This window comes from Falco naumanni, chromosome 5 (assembly GCF_017639655.2).
Source record: "Falco naumanni isolate bFalNau1 chromosome 5, bFalNau1.pat, whole genome shotgun sequence".
Taxonomy (NCBI): Eukaryota; Metazoa; Chordata; class Aves; order Falconiformes; family Falconidae; genus Falco; species Falco naumanni.
This window is the reverse complement of record NC_054058.1, coordinates 14,992,594-15,013,318: the sequence shown is the minus strand read 5'-3', so window position 1 is coordinate 15,013,318 and position 20,725 is coordinate 14,992,594.

Sequence of the window (20,725 nt, the reverse complement as noted above, 5' to 3'; positions counted from 1 at the left end):
ACAAATACTTTAAGGCCTTTAAGGAGATGCCTAGAGTAAGTGCAAGAGCTCTCAAAAATCACTGAACAAGGATAGGATGGAACCAGAGCACCAGACAGCCATGTGATACAACAATGTGATACAAAGGCCAACATGCTCTCTGGATATGTGGCTATGGATGCAATTTCAGTAAAGAGAGGGAGATGTTAACGCCAATACACACAGCATGGAAAACCTCATGTGGGATGCTGTCCATAGCTGGCACAGCTATTCTATAGAGGTGAACTGAGGCTGAAAGAGATGGATTTTTTGAGTGATGGTGGACATAAAGAGTGTATAGTCATAGACGCTAGGAATTTGTCCAGCTTTGCCCAGGAAAGCAATCACAAAGAGTCTGTAATTATTGATCTATTGACTCTCAGGAATTCTGACTCTGACTATGGGTAAGGAAGAGGAGGAAATGTTTAGGGCCTTTTTGTGGTTTTCAGAGAGTGTTCTCATTTGCTGGGAACAAGGCCATGAAGACTGTGCTTAACATTAATGTCATTGCATGTCAGTTCAGTTATATGAGGAAAAAAGGTAAGCCTGTGATTATGAGGTTTTTTCATTTGGAGACTGTTCCTCTCAGGTTTCGATTCCAGAATCAGACCTAATTCAAAATCCTGTCTTTGGTAAACTGACTTTGAAATCCTTCTGAAGCAAAGAAAAAAACCAGAAGTATCTATCTAGCTGTGTAATGAAGAAAACTAATCAGATGGAGCCCTGGAGCACTGTTAAGTTATTGCTCTAACATAGTTTTCTGGTAGTTTACAAGACCTCCTTTGTCCTCTAATTCTTCGGTTCATTCTTTGTTTGTTTAAAGAAAACTCGACTGCACAATATTTCTCAGATATCTTCTTATGGCAATCGCTTTCCTACAGTGACTTTATGCTCTGAAAAGGAAATATTTCCTTTTATCTACTTAAAGATATGCTTCAGTACAAGCCTTCCACAATTCTATATCTTTTGGTAGAGATAAAAAAGATTTTAGGTTGAGTACCAGCAGTGTACTTATTTATACTCATATTATTTGTTATGTATTTATATTTATGTGTAGATGTGTATGTGTCTCTTAGGAAATTTCTCTCCTAAATAGTTCCTACAGTATACTAATATGCTTAAAAGTTTTGTTAACCTGACATCACTGTAAACAAAGGCCATTATTTTCCTGAAATCCTTTTGCTTCCCACATCACCCAAAAGAGAACACTATAATGTGAGAACTATGTGCTGCTCCTAGAACGATTCTGCAGTCTTTCAGAGTCACTGCAATTCAGTGATAAGGATACCATTTATTTTTAATTTATACAGTCTACTGTTGAGTCATAGTCGGGATTTGATTTTTCTTTCAATGAGGCAAATTGACAGGGATAAGAAAAACACGGTTTCTTAGAAAAATAAGTAACCCAAAGAACCTTGACAATTTCTACAGTCATCCCCCCCCCCCCCTCCTCACTACTAATGTTCAATATGTAACTCTGCAAGTACTGTGTTTGCAAAGCAACTGTCAGGCTTCAGGAAGGTACAGCAACATAACTCATTACTGTCACTCAGATCCTTGGAGTTAGCACACGACAAATTTCACACACAGCACTTACTGAAGGCAGCTGGTGTTATCTGCTAATCAATTCACTCAGCACAATGTCAGGCTTTGAGTTTAATCCCTAGCCGCTTGCTTTTTTCAAAAGAACACACTGTAGAATAGCATTGAGGGGGTGCAGAAAGGGTGTGTGTAGAACAAATTATATGGTGGACAAAAGGGCATTCCAGATGTCAGAGCACAGGAAAACTACATTTATTTTTTCAGCTAGTAGCAAATGAAAAAAAAAAAATGAAAAGATATATTTCTCTCTGACTGGATTACAAGAACACACAGAAACTTCAGGTAAAATGTCCAAAGTCCATTTTAGTAGGTATTTCACAAAGAAATAGTAAGCCAATTTGCAAGAGGACTTACTATTGAGGTAGTCTGAAATTGGAAAGCTAATTCTGGGAAGAGTAAGGATTCTCTCTGCAATACCTTCTTCAGATACAGCCATCAGTTTTGCTGAGTGCTAACTCCTCTTCCCACAGCAACATTCCCACTATTTCTATTGACTCTGAGGGCTGTTATAATGCATCAAATCAGCAACTGCTGCAGTGCACTGAATAATTAGAACAGCATAAACAAGAGCTTCCTCCCTGCCTCATCCATATTTATTGAACAGTGAATTTTATGACCTAAAAGGCTTGTATTTCTAAGGATTGCAATACCTGCACCACCCATGGGAGGTACATGGACTTTCTAACCATGCATTTTGTACGCTTAACCTAGTCCTGACAAAGTTCCTTACACTTTGAACTGCAAATTGCTCTTTTACTGCCTTTTTCTTCTGGACAGCTTCTGCCTCAAGCTTGATTTGGTTGCCTCTTGGTAAGGCACACCTCCAAGTGTTTGGGAGGAGAAGATGTGGAGATGTGCTGGACAGCTGACTGAGCAGTTGGAACAAAGTCAGTATCTACATCTGTAATGAGGTAACCTGGGTAGCACTAAGGACTCCTGAAAACCACATATATTTCAGATGTTTATCTGCCACTATCTGTTCTGAACCTGAATTCCATTCTACTCACAAGCAGAAGTACTTGTAATACCCCTAAGCTGCAACCCCTTTTTACAGATGGGAACTGGGGGTGCAGATGAGAATAACATCCTGTCCAAAATCACACAGGCAGTCTGAGGAATACAACCTGGCTTTTCTGAATCCTGAAGCTAATGCTCCAGCCTCTAGTACTTCTGTTCTAAACCCTAGCACCAAATTAATTACATCACCTGAGGAACTTGAAGGGATGTCTGCCTAAAGCCTAGGGAGGTGCTGCCTCTGTTAGAAACAGTACTTGCCACTACACATCTCCCAGCATTGACACCCAGCACCACAGCTGGTAAAGATTACCAGCACAATACCACCAGAAAAGAGCTCATGAACTCCTGGCATGATGCTGCTAGTATTCCTACTATGTTAACAGAAGAGTCAGTAATACAGAAATGTTTCAGTACTCACCGATCTACCATGGACTCCACGTTGCTAATGCCTACTGGAACTTTTCCTTTAACAGCGGCATCTGGGGCTTCTTCCTCCTTACCAGTTTTCTCTCTGATCACAGTATAAAGCTCCAGGATGCCACAGGATGATCAAAAGGCAATCAAGATTTATTGAGTGGTCACAGATCTCTTATAACACAGCAACTTTATGGTCCTTTCTGTCCTGAAAATATCGCACAAATACTAACTAAGGAAAGCTTCCTTTTTACAGTGCAATAAGCTAGAAGATAGCATCTGAAACAAGTCATAAGTATTGATGATAAATTGTCCTCATGAGCACAATTTTCTGCTTTTGTATGTACGTAACTTCACAGGTCCCAGGTGAGCAGGTTATCATGAGCAACGAAAGAAAAGATGCTCAAGTATGCTGTGTAAGCACCATACAAAAGAAGAGGAAAAAAACAGGGCAACCTGAAAAAATAGCCAAATGTAATCAGAACAGATTAGTAGGTTTGACATGGTGTCAGTAAATTTTCTTATTATGAGAAGATATTCATATATAATTAGGCTCCATGTCACAAAGTATCAGAACTGATAACTCTGATGCGACGTTTGCAAGCTGGGGATATAGCATTCTGTCTCTGAAGGAAGCACTTTACCTTTTCTCTGTTATATATGAAGACAGCCTCAAAGATTTGGCAAATACTTCGAAAGGTCAGAGTTCTCTGGTGATACTAATTACTTCGGTGATAGTAATGACTTCCTTGCAACTGATTAACTTTTCTTCTTATTCGTAGTTGTAAGAGTTTACTTTCCATATGATCCAGTTAGCCACCCCTCCATTTTGTGTAAAAAGACTGCAGATGTTTAATATCAATGGGAATATGCATGAAAGGCTTCTGTTTATGTTAGGTTGAGTTTAAGGCCTGGATGTGTAATTGCATTCAAATTCTGTCCCACTGAAACCACTGATGACTCCATTAGAGTGATCTTCTATCACCTCACACCTGACACCTGTGAATCTTAGTCAGGTCTAGATAACAAAACGCTGTCATTAAATGGTTTGAAAGATTTTGATTTGACAATACTTTTACAGCCATACTGTGCAGGTGTGAATATCTACATGAAAATAGCTGTGGAGAAACAAACTTCATGTTTTGGGGTTCTGTGTATCGCATTACTTGGGACCTTTTGGGTTCACTTCTGCTCCGTGTGACCCTGGTAGCAGCTGTTATTTAAGTGTGCTCAAAATCTCATCAAATCAAGCCAAATCAGTTGATGAGCATATTAGTATACCAACAGGTCAGCTAATAAACACAGATGCAATGTATGCCATGTTCTGATGCTTCTGTGATTGTGGTGGGTTGACCCTGGCTGGACACCAGGTGCCCACCAGAGCCGCTTTGTCACTCCCCTCCTCAGCTGGGCAGGGGAGAGAAAATACAACGAAAGGCTGGTGGGTTGAGACAAGGGCAGGGACGTCACTCAGCAATTACCGTCACAGGCAGAACAGACCTGACTTGGGGAAAATTACTTCATTACCATTCAAATCAGAGTAGGATAATAAGAACTAAAATAAAAACTTACTTTAAAACAACCTTCCCCCCACCCCTGCCTTCTTCCCAGACACAACTTCACTCCTGATTTCTCTACTCCTCCCCCCCGAGCGGTGCGGGGGGACGGGGAATGGGAGTTACGGTCAGTTCATCACATGTTCTCTCTCCTGCTCCTCCCTCCTCACACCCTTCCCTGCTCCAGCATGGGCTGCCTACTGCAGAGGACGGTTCTCCACAAACTTCTCCAACATGAGTCCTTCCCACGGGCTGCAGTTCTTCACTAACTACACCAGTGTGTCACTTCCACAGGTGCAGTTCTTCAGGAACAGACTGCTCCAGTGTGGGCCCCCCGTGAGGTCACAAGTTCTGCAAGCAATCATCTTTCAGCGCAGGCTTCCCACAGGGTCACAGCCTCCTTTGGGCACCCATCTGCTCTGGCATGGGGTCTGCCAGGGCTCGCAGGTAGATATGTGCTCCAGCATGGACCTCCATGGGCTGCGAGGGCACAGCCTGCCTCACCATGGTCTTCACCACAGGCTGCAGTGGGATCTCTGCTCTGGTGCCTGGAGCCCCTCCTGCCGCCTTCTGCACTGACCCGGGGGGCTGCAGGGCTGTTGCTCTCACATCTCCTCTTTTCTGCTACAATTTGTTGCACAGATTTTTTTTGGCCTTCTTAAATATGCTATCACAGAGGTGCTACCACTGTCACTGATGGGCTCGGCCTTGGCCAGTGGTGGGTCCGTCTTGGAGCCAGCTGGCATTGGCTCCATCAGATGTAGGGGAAGCTTCTAGCAGCTTCTCACAGAAGTCGCCTCTGTAGTCCCCTCCCCCCAGCTACCAAAACGTTGCCTTGCAAACCCAATACAATGATGGTCTTTTCCCATGTTCTTCTGACCATTCACATTAATACGTGTCATCTTCATTCCTTCAAAGTGATCTTAAATAAAGGGAGTAAGATGAAAAAGAATGCAAGTGGACGAAACATGGAAAGAGAGAGGGAAAGAGGGCAGAATCAATTAAGTTAATTAATGGCAGACAAACACCAGTAAAAAAAGAAGTTTCTCAGTAAGCTGCAAGTGACATCAAATTCAGAAAGCAGCTTGAGGAGAAGTAATGAAGTTACCAGAGCATTTAAAATACAATTAAATAATACATGTTGCTCTAATCTAAAGAAAGGAAACAGCAGCAGTACTTGAAAAGGAAAAGTCAGATGATGACTTTGGCCTTGTACCGCAGGACTCCGAGGGAAGGGCATGTAGATCAGAAGACACCAGCAAAACCTCCCAGGGCTATTGTTTGCACTAGGTAAGTCATTTACATTTTCTTCAAGTGGGTTTCCTCAGAAAACGAAGCTTACATGGCCATATTCACTTTGTCTGACTTCTCAGGAATTGCCTTGGCCAATTTCCCGCATATCTGACAGAAAGCAGACTCCAAAGAGATATATTCCCTTACATTTCATGAAGCCAGTAGTGGCTTCAAAATAAGTCTTATTACTGCTGCCTCTGGCAGAATACCCAATTATGGTTTAGATGTCAGAGAATATACAAGACATTTCGAGAGATGGTAAGGACTAGCCTTTGCTAGTTATGCCATCCATGGAAGTCTCCTCTTCTATCCTGAATTTTCTCCTTCTATCCTCCTTATTTAGATTTTAAGTCACTTCAGTCATACCTGTCTGCTGCTTTACCTGTAGACCATAGCACTGGCAGGACCAGCAATCATCTTAGATACTGCCTGTGATGCATCTCATAACACAAAACTATATTCACCTCATAAGAGAAGTAAAAGGATAATTTCACTAACAAATGACATTATTTATAGAGAACTCACAGCACAAGAAACAAAAGGAGCTGTGTACATTTCCCTTCTAACATATGTGTGTGTGTATGTATGATGACAAGGAAGAAAGCTATCCATGATTCACAGCTTCATAGGACACACTGCGGCAGTTCTGTCACACACATCTGCCTGCTCTCTCACAAAGAAAAATTACAGTTTGCAAAATCAAGGTGAAGAAGTAAGTCAAGGTTAAAGAAAAGTAAAGTGTAGTTCGACTAGAAGATGTTACAAACAGATGTATGCACTGTTTCAATAGGTCATGCCTCTCAGAAATAACTCTCCTGAGAATACAATGCAAGCCAGAAGACTGTCAGACTTTCAGAAAAGTCTAAAGCAGTGCAGGAAGTGATAAGATTAAAGTCTTATGGTTGAACTTTATTCTAAGGGAGAGTGGAATATAATAGGATTTCTTGCACAACTTTGGCTTAGGACAGAAAAATTCATCATATGACCTACAGTGTAGCAGTATTACAGTTAAGCCAGTTTAAAATATAGAGCATTCTTACCTATAAGTTATTGCTGTGACATTATTTTATTCACTGTGCTTCCTATTTACCTTTATTATATGGAAAACATATCCAAATTTATTATCCAAACAGTATGATATCCAGGTGACACAATGTTTGAAGCACAAGAAATAAAAAGTAAACACATAGTGCCCTGTAGAATACATTTTTTTGGTAAATGAATGATTTAATACCTGTCTAAGTAGAGATTTGTGGTACGATTCAGTAAAATCTTAGAATGAGAACTAGATAAAGATTCTAAGTACTCACGTGTGAGGTAATCTCACAAATTCAATTCAGATGTGCAATTGTTTCCGAACAATTTAGCACACCTCAGAAGCCTGATAACCTGCATGACTTCATCCACGTTGCTCAGTATTGTACTACTGTAAAACTTCCTGAAAATCAAAATTATTCATAGGTACTTACTAAAATTAAACAACCATCCTTGGAGGTAATTGAAGGGCTGTACGTGCACTCTGCAGACTCTCCACAGGTATAAGAAATGGGTTACTATTCAAATCGCGCTACAAAGACAGTTTTGAGAAACAAAATAGATGAAGTGAAAGGTAAGGAGATGCTGGATTCCAAAGAAAAGTTCACTATTTCATGATTTTCCTGTTCATTAAGTACAAATCTAAACCTGAACAATTCACACAGCAGTTTGTATAGGCGTATTACATCATATTATGAATATGTAATGAGTTGTCTTATAAAAACAGAGCAAGTTTTCGTATCAGGCGCACACGGTTTTGGCGGGACTACTCCCCCGTGCTGCCCAGCGCTGAATAAACATACCTACTTTACAATCTTACAGATTGTGGAGTCTGTTTTCCGCACGTCAAGTTAAATTAGATGATTATAGCTGGAGCAAGAATTAGTTCATTGAAAAGGTGTATTTACTTCAATTTAAATCAGATTGAACTGAATTTTTCTTACTGAAGTCTTCTCACAGCACTACTGTGAGCAAGAAGTGAATGCAGCCTGGTTTTGTCTGTTTTTAAGAGGGAGTTTTTAAGATGCATTTAATACATAAAACATTGTTTCTAATCCCATCTGAAGGAAAAGTTTTCAGTTAAGACTGTAAGAAAAATAACCCATAATCCTAAAAGTTTTTCAACATAGGCATCACTGAGTTCTAGTTGCGCAAAGATTCCGGTTACCTCATAGGAAGATAAATCTAGAAAAGAGGGGTTTTTTATTTTGATGGAAGAAACATTTTAGTCTTCATCCATAAATAACTTAGCAGTTCACTTTTCAATTCTCATAAAATTAACTTTTTACTGAAAAAGAAGAATCTGTAATTTTGAGAATATGTTGTGTTGTTCCTCTGTAATAAAGAGATTGAGCACTTGCCTGAACTGCACAGCGCATCTGCTGTTTAAGTACAGAACTATAAACCATCCTTCTTAAATGCAAAGACAAATTAAGGATATCAAGGTACAGAAGAGAAAGGGTTTTAATAGTTTGCCGTGAAGCACTTTGGAACATCTAAACAACAGTACAATAAAACATTATTACATTTGAGGCATGAATTTCCTACCACATTTTATTTCTCTAGTAGAAGTTTCCATTGCTAGTAGGAAAATCACTACCATTTGTATTTTCAAGGAAAGTAAACACTCATCAGGAGAATGCGGTCTTCCTCTATGCTTATTTGATTTATAATACTTAGGTTATTAATCACCTATTATAATATGATTGTTGAAAACAACCCTCTTCTCTTTCGTTTTCCCTTGGGATGTTAGAAGGAAATAAAACAGCTTTGCAAGCAAAGTATTTGCAGAATGAGATTGACAGCTAGTATGTGACATAATTAAGCATAGAGTTATTACAGGATTACTTGATTTAAAAGTTTCTCACTGCATACTTAAGCTTTCAATAAAATAATTTAGATAGAGGGACTGAAGGGTACAAACTTTCTGTTTGGTGCCATAAGGCATTGGGCCACCTTGGCAAATGCACTAGGCAGTCAAACATAAATGTTTTTAATTTGAACAGGGCCAATGAATAATGTCACGAGCTTTTAAATTATGTTTGCCATGAATTGAAGGATTCAGCAACTGAAAAAGATCGATGTTGTTTTGCTGCTGGCTTTACACATTTATTCTAAATCATGAAACTAATTGTTTCTTGCTAAGCTTCATCAGGCTGAAAGCAAAACTGCCTCTTGCATTTCTTCCCTATCCATCAAAATACCTGTGCACAGTAAATTGTAACTGTTATGCTTCATGTTCTCTAAGAGTTTATCTGGCTTTAGTGGATGTCACAGTAAATAGTGAATGCACACACAACCCATTTGTTTTAAAGGTGTTCAGCAGAGGAAAATTGAGTGTCTTACAAAGCAGCTTTTAAAAGGCAGCTTCTTGATTTGGGCAATTCTAATAACTCTTTATGAAAATGTTGAAATGAAGGAATCTGACAAAACTATGGCATCCTAAATGCGAGACAAGAGGCAAGTCATACTAAACTCTTCCAGTCTACTGTGAGGCAGTACTCGTCTGTTGGCTTTGCCACTCATGGGGGTGCCTGTCATCCCACTTTGGGCTTTCCAGGTGACCACCTCTCCCACTGGTTTGCCGTCAGCTTCTGGCTGAAGATGCGATTTCCTACTCCCTTTTTCCTCCTATTACTTCAAGTGTTTGAGCACTACCAAGCATTTTCTTGCACCTGTATGAGAAAAACTTGGCCATACAAGACAGCACTTCTTGGCTTGTCCCTGAAAAACATTTATTGCTCCTGTCATCTTTCACCTCTCGCCTGTGTTGTTCTCAAAATCTGTGATACTGTAGGTGGTGATGTAATGTATGAGGTGGTAATAAAACCCTTCCCACCCTTCAATAAGCCTCCCCAACCTATGAACCATGTGCTCACTGGCTGTCCTAATACACCGTTTTATTTCTCTCAGCTGCAGCTATCAAGCCTGCTGCTTTAAAATGACAAAAGTCACACTTTCTTCTTAATGCCATCACACACTTGAATTACTTTCAACTTGAAGTTAACTTGGCATGTTCTGGGTCATCAGGCAATATTATTTTGCAATGTTTTTAGCACTTTAATGAAATGCACTGAATTTTACTAAGCCTCATTGCTGTCAAGGATGTGGTATAGTTAAAGATGCTTTCCCCAGGGTGTAACTGAGAAAGAGTTTTTGTTGTCCAAAGGCTCCCTGGACTGTAGTCAGCAGCAAAGATTTCAGTGTTTTCTACTGGATGAGGCTTTAATTGGAAGGAAACACATTAATGTGGGAAGGTTTTTTTCTATCTCCTTCTAATAGTTGTTATAGAAACCCAACTCCTCATCTCATTAACTGCCTTAAGTTACAATATAAATACAAATATTTGATGGTGGAATGTTATTATCTTATCCCTTCCTGAAATAAGTAGATTATGTGATACATCACTGTCCACTGGAAGCACTAACTGCTATTGTGGTTAATTAATTGCTTAATTCTACTCTCTAAGCTGCAAGCTAATTAGTGAAATAGCACTTAACATTAGTTACCAGTTCTACAGTATTTCTTTGAAATGTCACTCACTTTATTCACTAGTGGGAGGAGTACTGTATGTTTCTATGAAGTTATGCTACTCCCAAGAATAAACACTCAACATGAAATGGTATTTAAGCATAACTGGAGGTATTCTCTCCAGATTTCAGATCAACCAAACACATTTTTTGTGCAAATGATCCTAATGCCAAGCTTAATTGTACCTACCTTCTGGCAAATGTTTTGGTATAGAAACAATATCGATACACAATGCAGAAGGTAAATTATTCTGTGTTCTCAAAGGAAAATGAGCAATTTCTTTGCAGTACATATAGTATTTCATCAAATATCAAGAGTTCAACAAATGGCATGATGTGACTCATAAGCTCACCTTTCTTTGGAGAGTACTGTTAGCAGTACCTAAATAACACAGTTAATTCTCTGGAATGTAACCACTGTGTGTTGATTTCTGTTCTTCAGTAATCCTCCAGTTCACTGCTATCATTCCAATATTGCTGTGAGACTTTGAGCAATGCAAAAGCTTTATACCCTTGGTAAATGTTACCCAGCACATCTACTACCATTAAAAATCATCACACGTAAACCCACATGCTACTCTTCCTGCTGTGGATAGGACTGACAAAAGTTATGCTGAAAAGAATCAGGAAAAATCATGTATCAGAAACAGATGACAACCATGTATAGTTATTTCAAACCTAAAATGGGTGCAGATCAATTTACATCACTATTTCAAATCCATGTTAAACCAGAAGAGTTCAAATTCCATCTGTTTACATTTTAAAAACTCAAGTCATTTTGTCTCTACATAGTTAATTTTTTTCATGCCCTATATTTCAGAAATACTGACATCCCTCCTTTCTTCTCTCTGTATACAGGAAACCATTTTCTGTAGAGCATTGAATTTTCTCAAGACACCTGTATGTTTTTGTCCACAGCAGCTTTTGTATGTTTGGGTTTTGTTTTTTTTTACTGCATCCCAACAGAGCATGCATGCTAAGGAGAACAGCTCCAAACTTGTCTGCTGGCTAAGTCTCGCAACACCTTCAGCATTAGTAGTTAATTTTGTCATCTTAACTGTCATTACAGCTGATGGGAACTCCAGAATGTGCCTGTGGTAAGACAGTGTACCCCAAAGACACAGTTTTTTGCTTGGGCTCTCAACTGGACCTCAGTACTCCTAGTTGCACACTGACATGTGACACAGAATGATGCTGTGGACAGTTTGAAATGTCTGATTTCTAAAATCAGGGCAGGCATGCCTCTTCTTTCTTCTGCTGATCTATAGGCATTGCTGTAAACAGGGCTGCAGAATGTGGCTACATCTGCTTCTATACATGAGCTGAGAGCTGAGATAGCTGGATCCTGAAGAGCCAACAAGACACCTTAACTTCATAGTGGTTACTTACAATGTGGCGGTTCCCAAATTCCATGTCTCGTTTTGGTGATTACTAAGATAGTGTTCAAGTGCAAAATTCTTAGGGTAAGGCATGCGCCATATAGTTGTAGTACAAGGGAGTGTTTACATATGACCAAATGCTCACAACTTAAAACAGGACATATTGAGACATTCCAAAATATAGTATAAAAGGAGTCCTGGTTATTGGCGTTACAGCAGTGCCGTGCAGTATACTACCTCTTGTACTAAGCCTTATTGTACTAAGTACACTGCAAATGCAGATTGAGACACTCCTTCTCAAAGGTTTATAGTTTAAATATACAAATTTTCCGGAAATATACAATTGCTGTTCACCTCTGCTGAGAGACTGGCTGAATATTAGGTGGTGGTAGCTTCCAGGAATTAATTTAAATGGTCATAGGTTGCAAGGCAACTATAGATCAAGAAAGAAGGCTGCACAGACTTACTGCTGCGAACTTTACGCAGTTGGGATGAGTTTATATAAAGCTCTCTTTGCTGCCATTTTTGCTTTTGTGATAATTAGAATATTAATTCTAATAGATTAGAGAATAAGATCAAAGCAATTGGCATAATTACCACATTGCTAAATCTTTCTGCTGCACAGCCCAGACACTGTATGAATCATTGTCACCATGGTCTGCACTTTTGCCTCTGGCTTTACGTTAGTTGATGAGAAATCACTACTGATTTAACCATTTCCTTCTTTATAGGTAGTTCCATACCAGTGAAAGCATCAGTACCAATACATTGTGACCAATTTTTCTGAAATTTGCACTTGGAAGGGATCTGCTGGTTTAGGGTTAAGGAAAATTAGATTTATATAAAAAAAAAATATTATGAAGGACACTTGAGCATCATTGCTCTTTCTGCTTTAAACAAACTTTGGTTGATCAGTAAAGGCAGGAGACACTGTTTCAGAAACGCAAAGCAATCACTGAAAGGACAGAAATGTAATGTGCAAAAAAACCCTAAAGAAAAGCAACAATGTCACAGCCAGACATTTTCATTAGGAGAAAAGAATGGTTCAATCAAGCAACACAAGAGGTTATTGTTATTTTCCTTCAGCAGTTGATTTAATTGCCAACATTTTATATTTTCAAGAAATAATTTAGTCAAATGACAGGTCTTCCTTTTGATCCTGAAACCAAAAGGATTGAACAGGATGTGCTTTACGTACATTTTAAAGCTCTTCCTTACCCTCAGTGAAACAAGGTCCCTTTAGACTTACATCCCCTGCTAGTGGCAGAGCTATATTGGATTATAAATTAGTATTAAGTCTTCTACTGCTTCTGTAGAAATTCATGTGGTGGCAAAGTTCCTAAGTTCAAACCTTGCCTTCAGCCTTACTAGGGCCACATGGAAATGCCAGCTGTGCTGAAAGGCAATTCTGCACATGTACCTGCTAGCAAACAATGCTAATTTTAGTCTTTGTCCATCCTAAAATCATTCATGTGCTCAGCTGGATAGTAAACAACAATCTTGTCTAATTGTGCTCGGTTGATCCTGGCCAGCAACTAAGCACCCACCCCAGCAGTATAGTGGGGAGAATCAGAAAAGCAAAAGTGAGAAAAACTCCTGGGTTGAGATAAATAAAATTGATGGGGGGTGGGGGTGGGGGGAAGAAAAAAAGAAAAATACCAAACCAAATCAGTGATGTAAAGGCAATCACCCCCTCCCTCCCACCAGCAAACCGATGCCCAGCAAGTCACCAAGCAATGGCTAGGTTGCAAAAGACTACCCCAGTGTTACTGCTGAAAATAAAGTTATATGCTATGGAATAGCACCTTGGCCAAAGAACTTGCACTTAGCCTTGCTGAACTTCACAAGGCTCGCACAGTCCCACCTCCCAAGCCTGTCAGGGTCCCTCTGGATGGCATCCCTTCCCTCCAGTGTGTCAACTGCAGTACACAGCTTGGTGTCATCAGCAAACTTGCTGAGGGTGCACTCAATCCCACTGTCCATGTCATCAACAAAAATGTTAAACAGCACCAGTCCCAATACCGACCCCTGAGGAATGACACCCATCACCAGTCTCCACTTGGACATTGAGCCATTGACCACAATTCTTTAAATGCGACTGTCCAGCCCATTCCTTATCCACCAAGTGGTCCATCCATCAAATCCATATCTCTCCAGTTTAGAGACAAGGATGTCATGCAGGACAGTGTCAGATGCTTTGCTCAAGTCCAGGTAGATGATGTCAGTTGCTCTTCCCTTATCCACCAACACTGTGACCCTGTTGTAGAAGACCATCAAAATTTCCAGGCACTGTTTGCCCTTAGTGAAGCCATGGTGGCTGCCACCAATCATCTCCTTATTTTCCATGTTCCTTAGCACAGTCTCCAGGAGGAACGGCTCTATGATCTTGCCAGGCACAGGGGTGAGAGTGACTGGCCTGTAGTTCACCAGGTCTTCCTTATTTCCCCTTTTTTTTAAAATGGGGGTTATGTTTCCCCTTTTCCAGTCAGTGTGAACTTCACCAGTCTGCCACAGCTTCTCAAATATGATGGATAGTGGCTTAGCCCCTGCATCTGGCAGTTCCTTCAAGACCCATGGATGCATGTCAATAGGTCCTACGGACTTGTGCACCTTCAGGTTCCTTCAACATAACTTCTAAAGTTATGCAGTCATATTTGAGCTTCTGTCAGCAAAGCAGGTTCTGCTAAATAATAGATTGTTAACAATAAGATGCTGGGATAATTTGCTCACAGGGGAAGGAAATGTCAAATAGCAATATGTTTGCATGTAATTATGTTACTGTCTTTCAGAATATCCTTATGCGTGCAGTGTTAGGCACAGTTAATCAAATACATCTGCATATCTAATTTCCTCTGTACTTCGAGGTCTGTTTTAGTGTGTTAGCTGCAGAGGTGAGAGGACAAGAGAAGAGTGGATGGAATATGCTTTTGCCTGTGTGCATGCACAACACTATCAGCAGGCATTTTGGTGTGCAGTTGGATTAGCATTATTATTCCCAGTGAAATTTCCCTACAAACAATTGGCTGGTGACAAGGAGACAAGGCTTAGACAGAGCCAGATAAAAAAAAATATAATACACGCCTTTGTACCTCAGCACATGATGTGAATTTACAGGTGGTAGAAGCTTAAGGACTTACATTAGTTCTTTCTGGTCTGGCTGTATGGTCCTTAAACAAAAACAACGAGGACATTTTGTTGGATTTTAATAAGCAAGGTGTGATTGAATTTTTAAGCTCCTTTCAGCCACAGATGCCATAACTGGGAGGCAGAGAAGGGCTTTTTCCAAAACTGGGTGGCTGCTGGTGCCAGCGCATCACTGGTGCTGGTAGGGAGTGCGGCTGTCACTGCTTCTCTTCCCCTCCTGCCATCAAGCTGGTGCAGCAGCTCCGTCCACCCGGGACCCTCCTGTCCGGACTCCAGGGATCTCTGCGCCAGCAGCCGGGTGGCAGAGCATGGGTTCCAGGAATGGCAGAGATGTTCTGCCGGGGCACTTTTTGATAAAGACAGGCCTAAAGCCCTGGGTTTGTGCACTCCATATGAGTCTTTAATGAGTAAAACCCCAGGGCTGAGGGAAAACACAATTCTAAACGGAAGTCATGTTTCTGAAATGACCCAGCATGGAAAAGCTAATCGATCTCTTTGAGGAATCACCTAACCCAGATCATTTCAGGGACAGGGTTTACTGGCACCACAGAGAGCCCAGCCCAGCATGACTGTGAAAGGGACGGAGCACGAAGGCGGTGAGCCACAAAGGTACACCCCGCAGCCAGGAGGAGACGGGGCTGGGCACTTACCTCTCCTGGTTCTCCATCAGCTATTCCAACACTATGGCCCTGTTCCCAGACACCGTATGTGGCCACAGTGTTTATAGGGGAAGGGGGGGCTACATGCGTGCCAGTAAGTACTGCCCCCTGCCCCCCAAAAAATAAAATAAATTTGACAGCAGAGGTGGTTTAGGTCCAAAGATACACCTGCAGCCCTTGCTGCAGTTGAACAGGGAGTACTGGCTCTGCAGCCAGCTTACCCAAAGGCTGCCTGCGGTGGATCAGCCACCCCGGGTGAGGCTTCTCTGGGTTTCCTTACAACTTACAGCTTGAGTAACACAACTCACCATGCTCCTGCTGGGTGGCAGTGATGACCTGACTCCTTATTCCCCGCCCCTGCCAAGCCGGTGCTCCCGGCAAGCGCCAGCGCCCCGCTCCGCAGCCCGCCAGCCGCCAGGGGCCAGCACCGCCGCGGCCGGCCGCGCCCCGGCGCCGGGAGCACTCACCCCCCCAGGCGGGCGGGGGGCGCCGCCGGGGCTGCGCTGCCCCCTGGTGGCAGCAGCGGGAACCGCCCGCCCGGTCCGGCCCGGCCCGCCGCCGCCTTTGGGACAAGGGAGTGACGTGGCGGGGAGCACCGGGCCGTGCCCCAGCGCGGAGGGGGCAGCCAGCAGCGCGCAGCCCGAGCCGGGAGCAGGCGGGCGCACACGGCAGGGACGGCGGCGCGGCAGGGACAGCAGCACGGCAGGGACAGCAGCACGGCGGTGACGGCGGCACGGCAGCGCCCGGCGCGGCCGGGCCCGGGGGGCGGCTCCGGGGGGGTCCCGCCGCGGTAGCACCCGGGGGGGGGCAGCGGGGCCGGGGCGGCCGGAGCCGGGAGCGCTCGGGGGCGGGTGGTCGCCGTCAGCGGGAGCCGCCGCGCAGCCTCCAGCCGCCGCGGTTCCGCGCGGCCGAAGTTCCGCGGACGCAGAGGCTCGGCCCCGTTCCGCAGCCAGCCGCGCAGCCTGCGCAGGAGCGCTCTGCGGCAGGTCGTGTGAGCGCGGCTCTCCCGCGTTGAGGACTCCTTGAGGATGTGGTGATTTTGCTGCCCCTTCAGCCAGCTTCAACCATTCTGTAGGGCCTATTGCAACAGTCCTTGGACCTACAAGCCATCGGGGTTTTGACTGCAAAAACTCACCAGTGAGGCGGCAGGTGTTGTGCTGTGTCATTATTATTACACGCTGGCCAGCAGCGTTATTTAATTTTATTTATTTTATTGCTACCTGCTGCACCTCTGTTATTTAATCCTAAATCTTTTATCTGACCTAAGCCTGGAATTTTCTGTAACATAATATAGGGAACCCTTTATGTTAGTCGTTGCAGTTAGAGTAGGGTAAAATTGTAAGTAGTAGTTTAACATATATGAGCACCTATGCAAGGCAGCTGAGATCAGCCTAGATTGAGGTACGGTGAAATGAAGTCACAGGACATTTTGTCCGAGGGTGATACAAAAAAGAATTAAGACTTTCTGCAGCTAAAGGTTAGAAGAATCATATTAAGTGCCAGTTACCCCAGTAAGCAGAAGATGGTATGATCATACTTGAGTAACTCATGTAGATTTAACTGTCTTAGTAATATAAGTGAACAGATGAAAGTTCTAGTCCTGGTTTGCGTTCCTCTGTCCTTGAACCTTTACCCAGGAGATGCCCAAAGCCAGCTGCTGGGCTCAGGCAAGTTAAGGAAGATGTCTGCCATGACAAGTAATGACCCTGCTCCTAGATCACAATCTTGGATATCAGGCTTTCTTCTACTACTTTTTGTTAAATTTTCTTACCAGATCCATAAAACTATGTTTCACATACAGCTCCTGTCTGTCCCTGTGGTATGTGAGTGCCCTGTGTCATACCCGCTGCCTTGCTCCCTACTTAGTTTTGTTGCATGGCTAAGTCATTCCGTAAGATTTTTTTGGCAGTTGTTGTGGCAGCCGCGTCTCTTTGGGCTGGTTACTTGAATTTTTCTCCCTAAAATGTTAGGGGATCGATACTATGTTTCAGGATCAATACTAATACTGTCACCTCTAAGCTTGTGGTGGGTTGACCCTGGCTGGGAGCCAGGTGCCCACCAGATCTGCTCTGTCACTCCTCAGCTGAACAGGGGAGAAAAATGTAATGAAAAGCTGGTGGGTCGAGATAAGGACAGGGAGATCACTCACAATTACTGTCACGGGAAAAACAGGCTCAACTTGGGGAAATTAGCTTAATTCATTACCAATCATATCAGAGCAAGGTAATGAGAAATAAAACCTGAACTTAAAACACACTTTCCCTTCATCCCTCCCTTTTTCCCAGGCTCAACTTCACTCCCAATTTCTCTGCCTCCTCCTCCTGAGCAGCACAGGGGGATGGGGAATGGGGTTCCACAGAGTCACAGCCTCCTTTGGACATCCACCTGCTCCAGCATGGGGTCCTCCATGGGCTGCAGGCGGATAACTGCTCCACCATGAACCCCCATGGGCTGCAGGAGGACAGCCTGCCTCACCACAGTCTTCACCACAGGCTGCAGTGGGATCTCTGCTCTGGTGCCTGGAGCCCCTCCTGCCTCCTTCTGCACTGACCCGGGGGCTGCAGGGCTGTTTCTCCTGCATAATTTTTACTCCTCTCTAGCTGCAGTTGCTATCACATAGGGTTTTCCCCCTCTTCTTGAATATGGTATCAGAGAGGTGCTACCACTGTTACTGATGGGCCTTGGCCAGTGATGGGTCCATCTTGGAGCAGCTGGCATTGGCTCCATTGGACATGGGCAAAGCTTCTAGCAGCTTCTCACAGAAGCCCCCCCTGTAGCCCCCGCCCCTACCAAAACCTTGCCATGCAAATCCAATACAATGCTTAATCTGAAATTTCAGAGGCACAGCAGCTTTCTTTGTTTTGTCTTCATACAGAGAACTCTGCAAAAGCGACCATTCAGCTTTAGTTTGTCTCCTTTAGAGCTGACATCAATATAAATAACAAAAGTAATACTGGTTCTGATAAGGGCTGGGTCCTCAGCTGAAGATCTGAATGAGTCTATGGAAACTGCCACAGAAGGAAAGAAAAAAAGAGGAGAATGAAAACAAAAATTTTGTTCAGAGAGATTACAAGGCTTGCCCAAGATCAGAAAGTGGATGTCAGAAGACAGGCAAGGAAACCTTGCACAGAAATGACTGAAGGGCTGGGTGGAAAACAGCAAAGGAAGATTGTGATGTTCTGCCACAGCCAGCGGGTTGGTTCTATCAGGAGCTGCTTTGCCCGTGCAAGCCTGTGGCACAAGCTTTCAAGTACTCCAGAAAAATCAAACCTGTGTTCTCATTCTTTAATCAGTTTCTTCCATAGCCACTAGCTGACGCTGCAAGTAAAGCTCTCCTCTAGCAATCAGCCGAAACAAACTGAAGACTGGCAGGAATGAAGGTGATTTAATTATTTGTGTTCTCCCAGTTATTTTTTCCTCTCCTTTGAAGAGTTTATTATCTAGAGATGCACGCTTCTCCTGAAATCTGGATTTTTCTAAGTCATCACACATCCTAAGGGAATGCTGTGCTCACCTTCTGTTGCACGGTGGTTGAATAGGACTCGCTTGGATTTTCTGCTTAAGCATCTTTTCCTACAAAGTTAACAAGTATTTTCCAAAATTCTTAAACAAAGCTACTTTCATTCATGAAAACATTTTGTCCATCATTCATCAGAGATCAATAATTTCCATCTCTGAACTACTAAGAAAGATGGACAAACCTGCCATAATTTTTAGAATGATCTCTTTTTTTTTTTCCCTGAGTCTAGAATTAGAGATTAATCAAACCAAATGATGTGTATATAAATGTTCTCAAAGTCACCTCGGCTATGGTCCCATAGCCCTGGATTGCTTTATCTGCAGTCAAAATACAGTTAAGACAAGGCTGTTACAAATGACATGGTTTAGTGTTGGTGAGATCTGGGGAAGCACGGGAAGGAGATGGATGGATGAGCAGTAGCAACCTAAGTAGAAAGGGAGGGACAGAGGGAAGGGAGAAGGAAGAAAGTAAGGAGACAGCTGGGGGATGGGATAGAAAGTTTTCCTCTCAGATGAAAAGCTAGTCTGAGGAACTCTGCTTTCTTAAAGATTTCGCCTTCATCCATCTTTCTCATCTCTCTGCCTTCCTGTTGTTTGTCCTCACCTGCTGTTGCCTGTCCACGCCTGGTCTTTGTGGCTGACATCACAGCCAAGATTATTTTAGTTTTCTGAGGTATTTGTACCTCACCTGACACTGAAGTGTTCAAAACAAAGAATTTTTCTGCTGTGGATATATTTCTGCTGGGCCTTTAAGCCCAGCCTCAGAGAAAAATCTCCGTGCTCCAGACAGTATGCTGGTGCTAAGCCTGAAGGCTGTCCCAGGACGCAGTGTGAAACAAGCGATGGGTAGGTGGAGACTTGGGGGTCTGTGGAGACCATCATGGTCCACCTTTGTAGTCCCTCGGTGGGCTGATCAGCAAAGGCCCTTCAGATCTATTGGAATGAAATAGAAATGAACAGCCGTAAGCTGCCAAAATGTTCTTGTCAGCTCCAACTAATTAATTCCTTTCCTCCTATTCCCTTCCACCAAGGCATTTGGCCATAAGAAAGAGATGAGGCACTATTGTTGCAGTATATTGTTAAAAGGGTACAATGTAAAGTGGTGAAAACCACAAAAAATTGTGTCTGTCCCAAAGAAAGGAGAAAAAAGAAGAGGCTGAGGGGCTTGGGGAGAAGCAATTGGTTTCTCTAAGCTTTATTTATTAGAACTTTATGCTCCTCTGTCCCCTCGTGATCAAAAGCCATGGTCCATCTTTATGCTGCCTTTATTAATTCTAATTACCATACCCTAGCATAGCTCTTCTTGCAAAAGCCTAAACAAAATCTTTGGGGAAATAAGAAAGGTTCTCAAACTCTGGAGGAAGCTGGCATTTAGGAAATCCCTGCATTCATTTCTTAAGTTCACAAGTATATGAAATTTATTTAACGTTTTCTCCGACATTTGCTCTAGCTTTCGGTTAATTCTGGTTTCAAACAAACAGCATAAGGGAAGCCAAACACAGCTGCCAAGGTGACTATCCCAAGGAGGCTGGGAAGAGCTGTGTACAATTCTTGGAGCC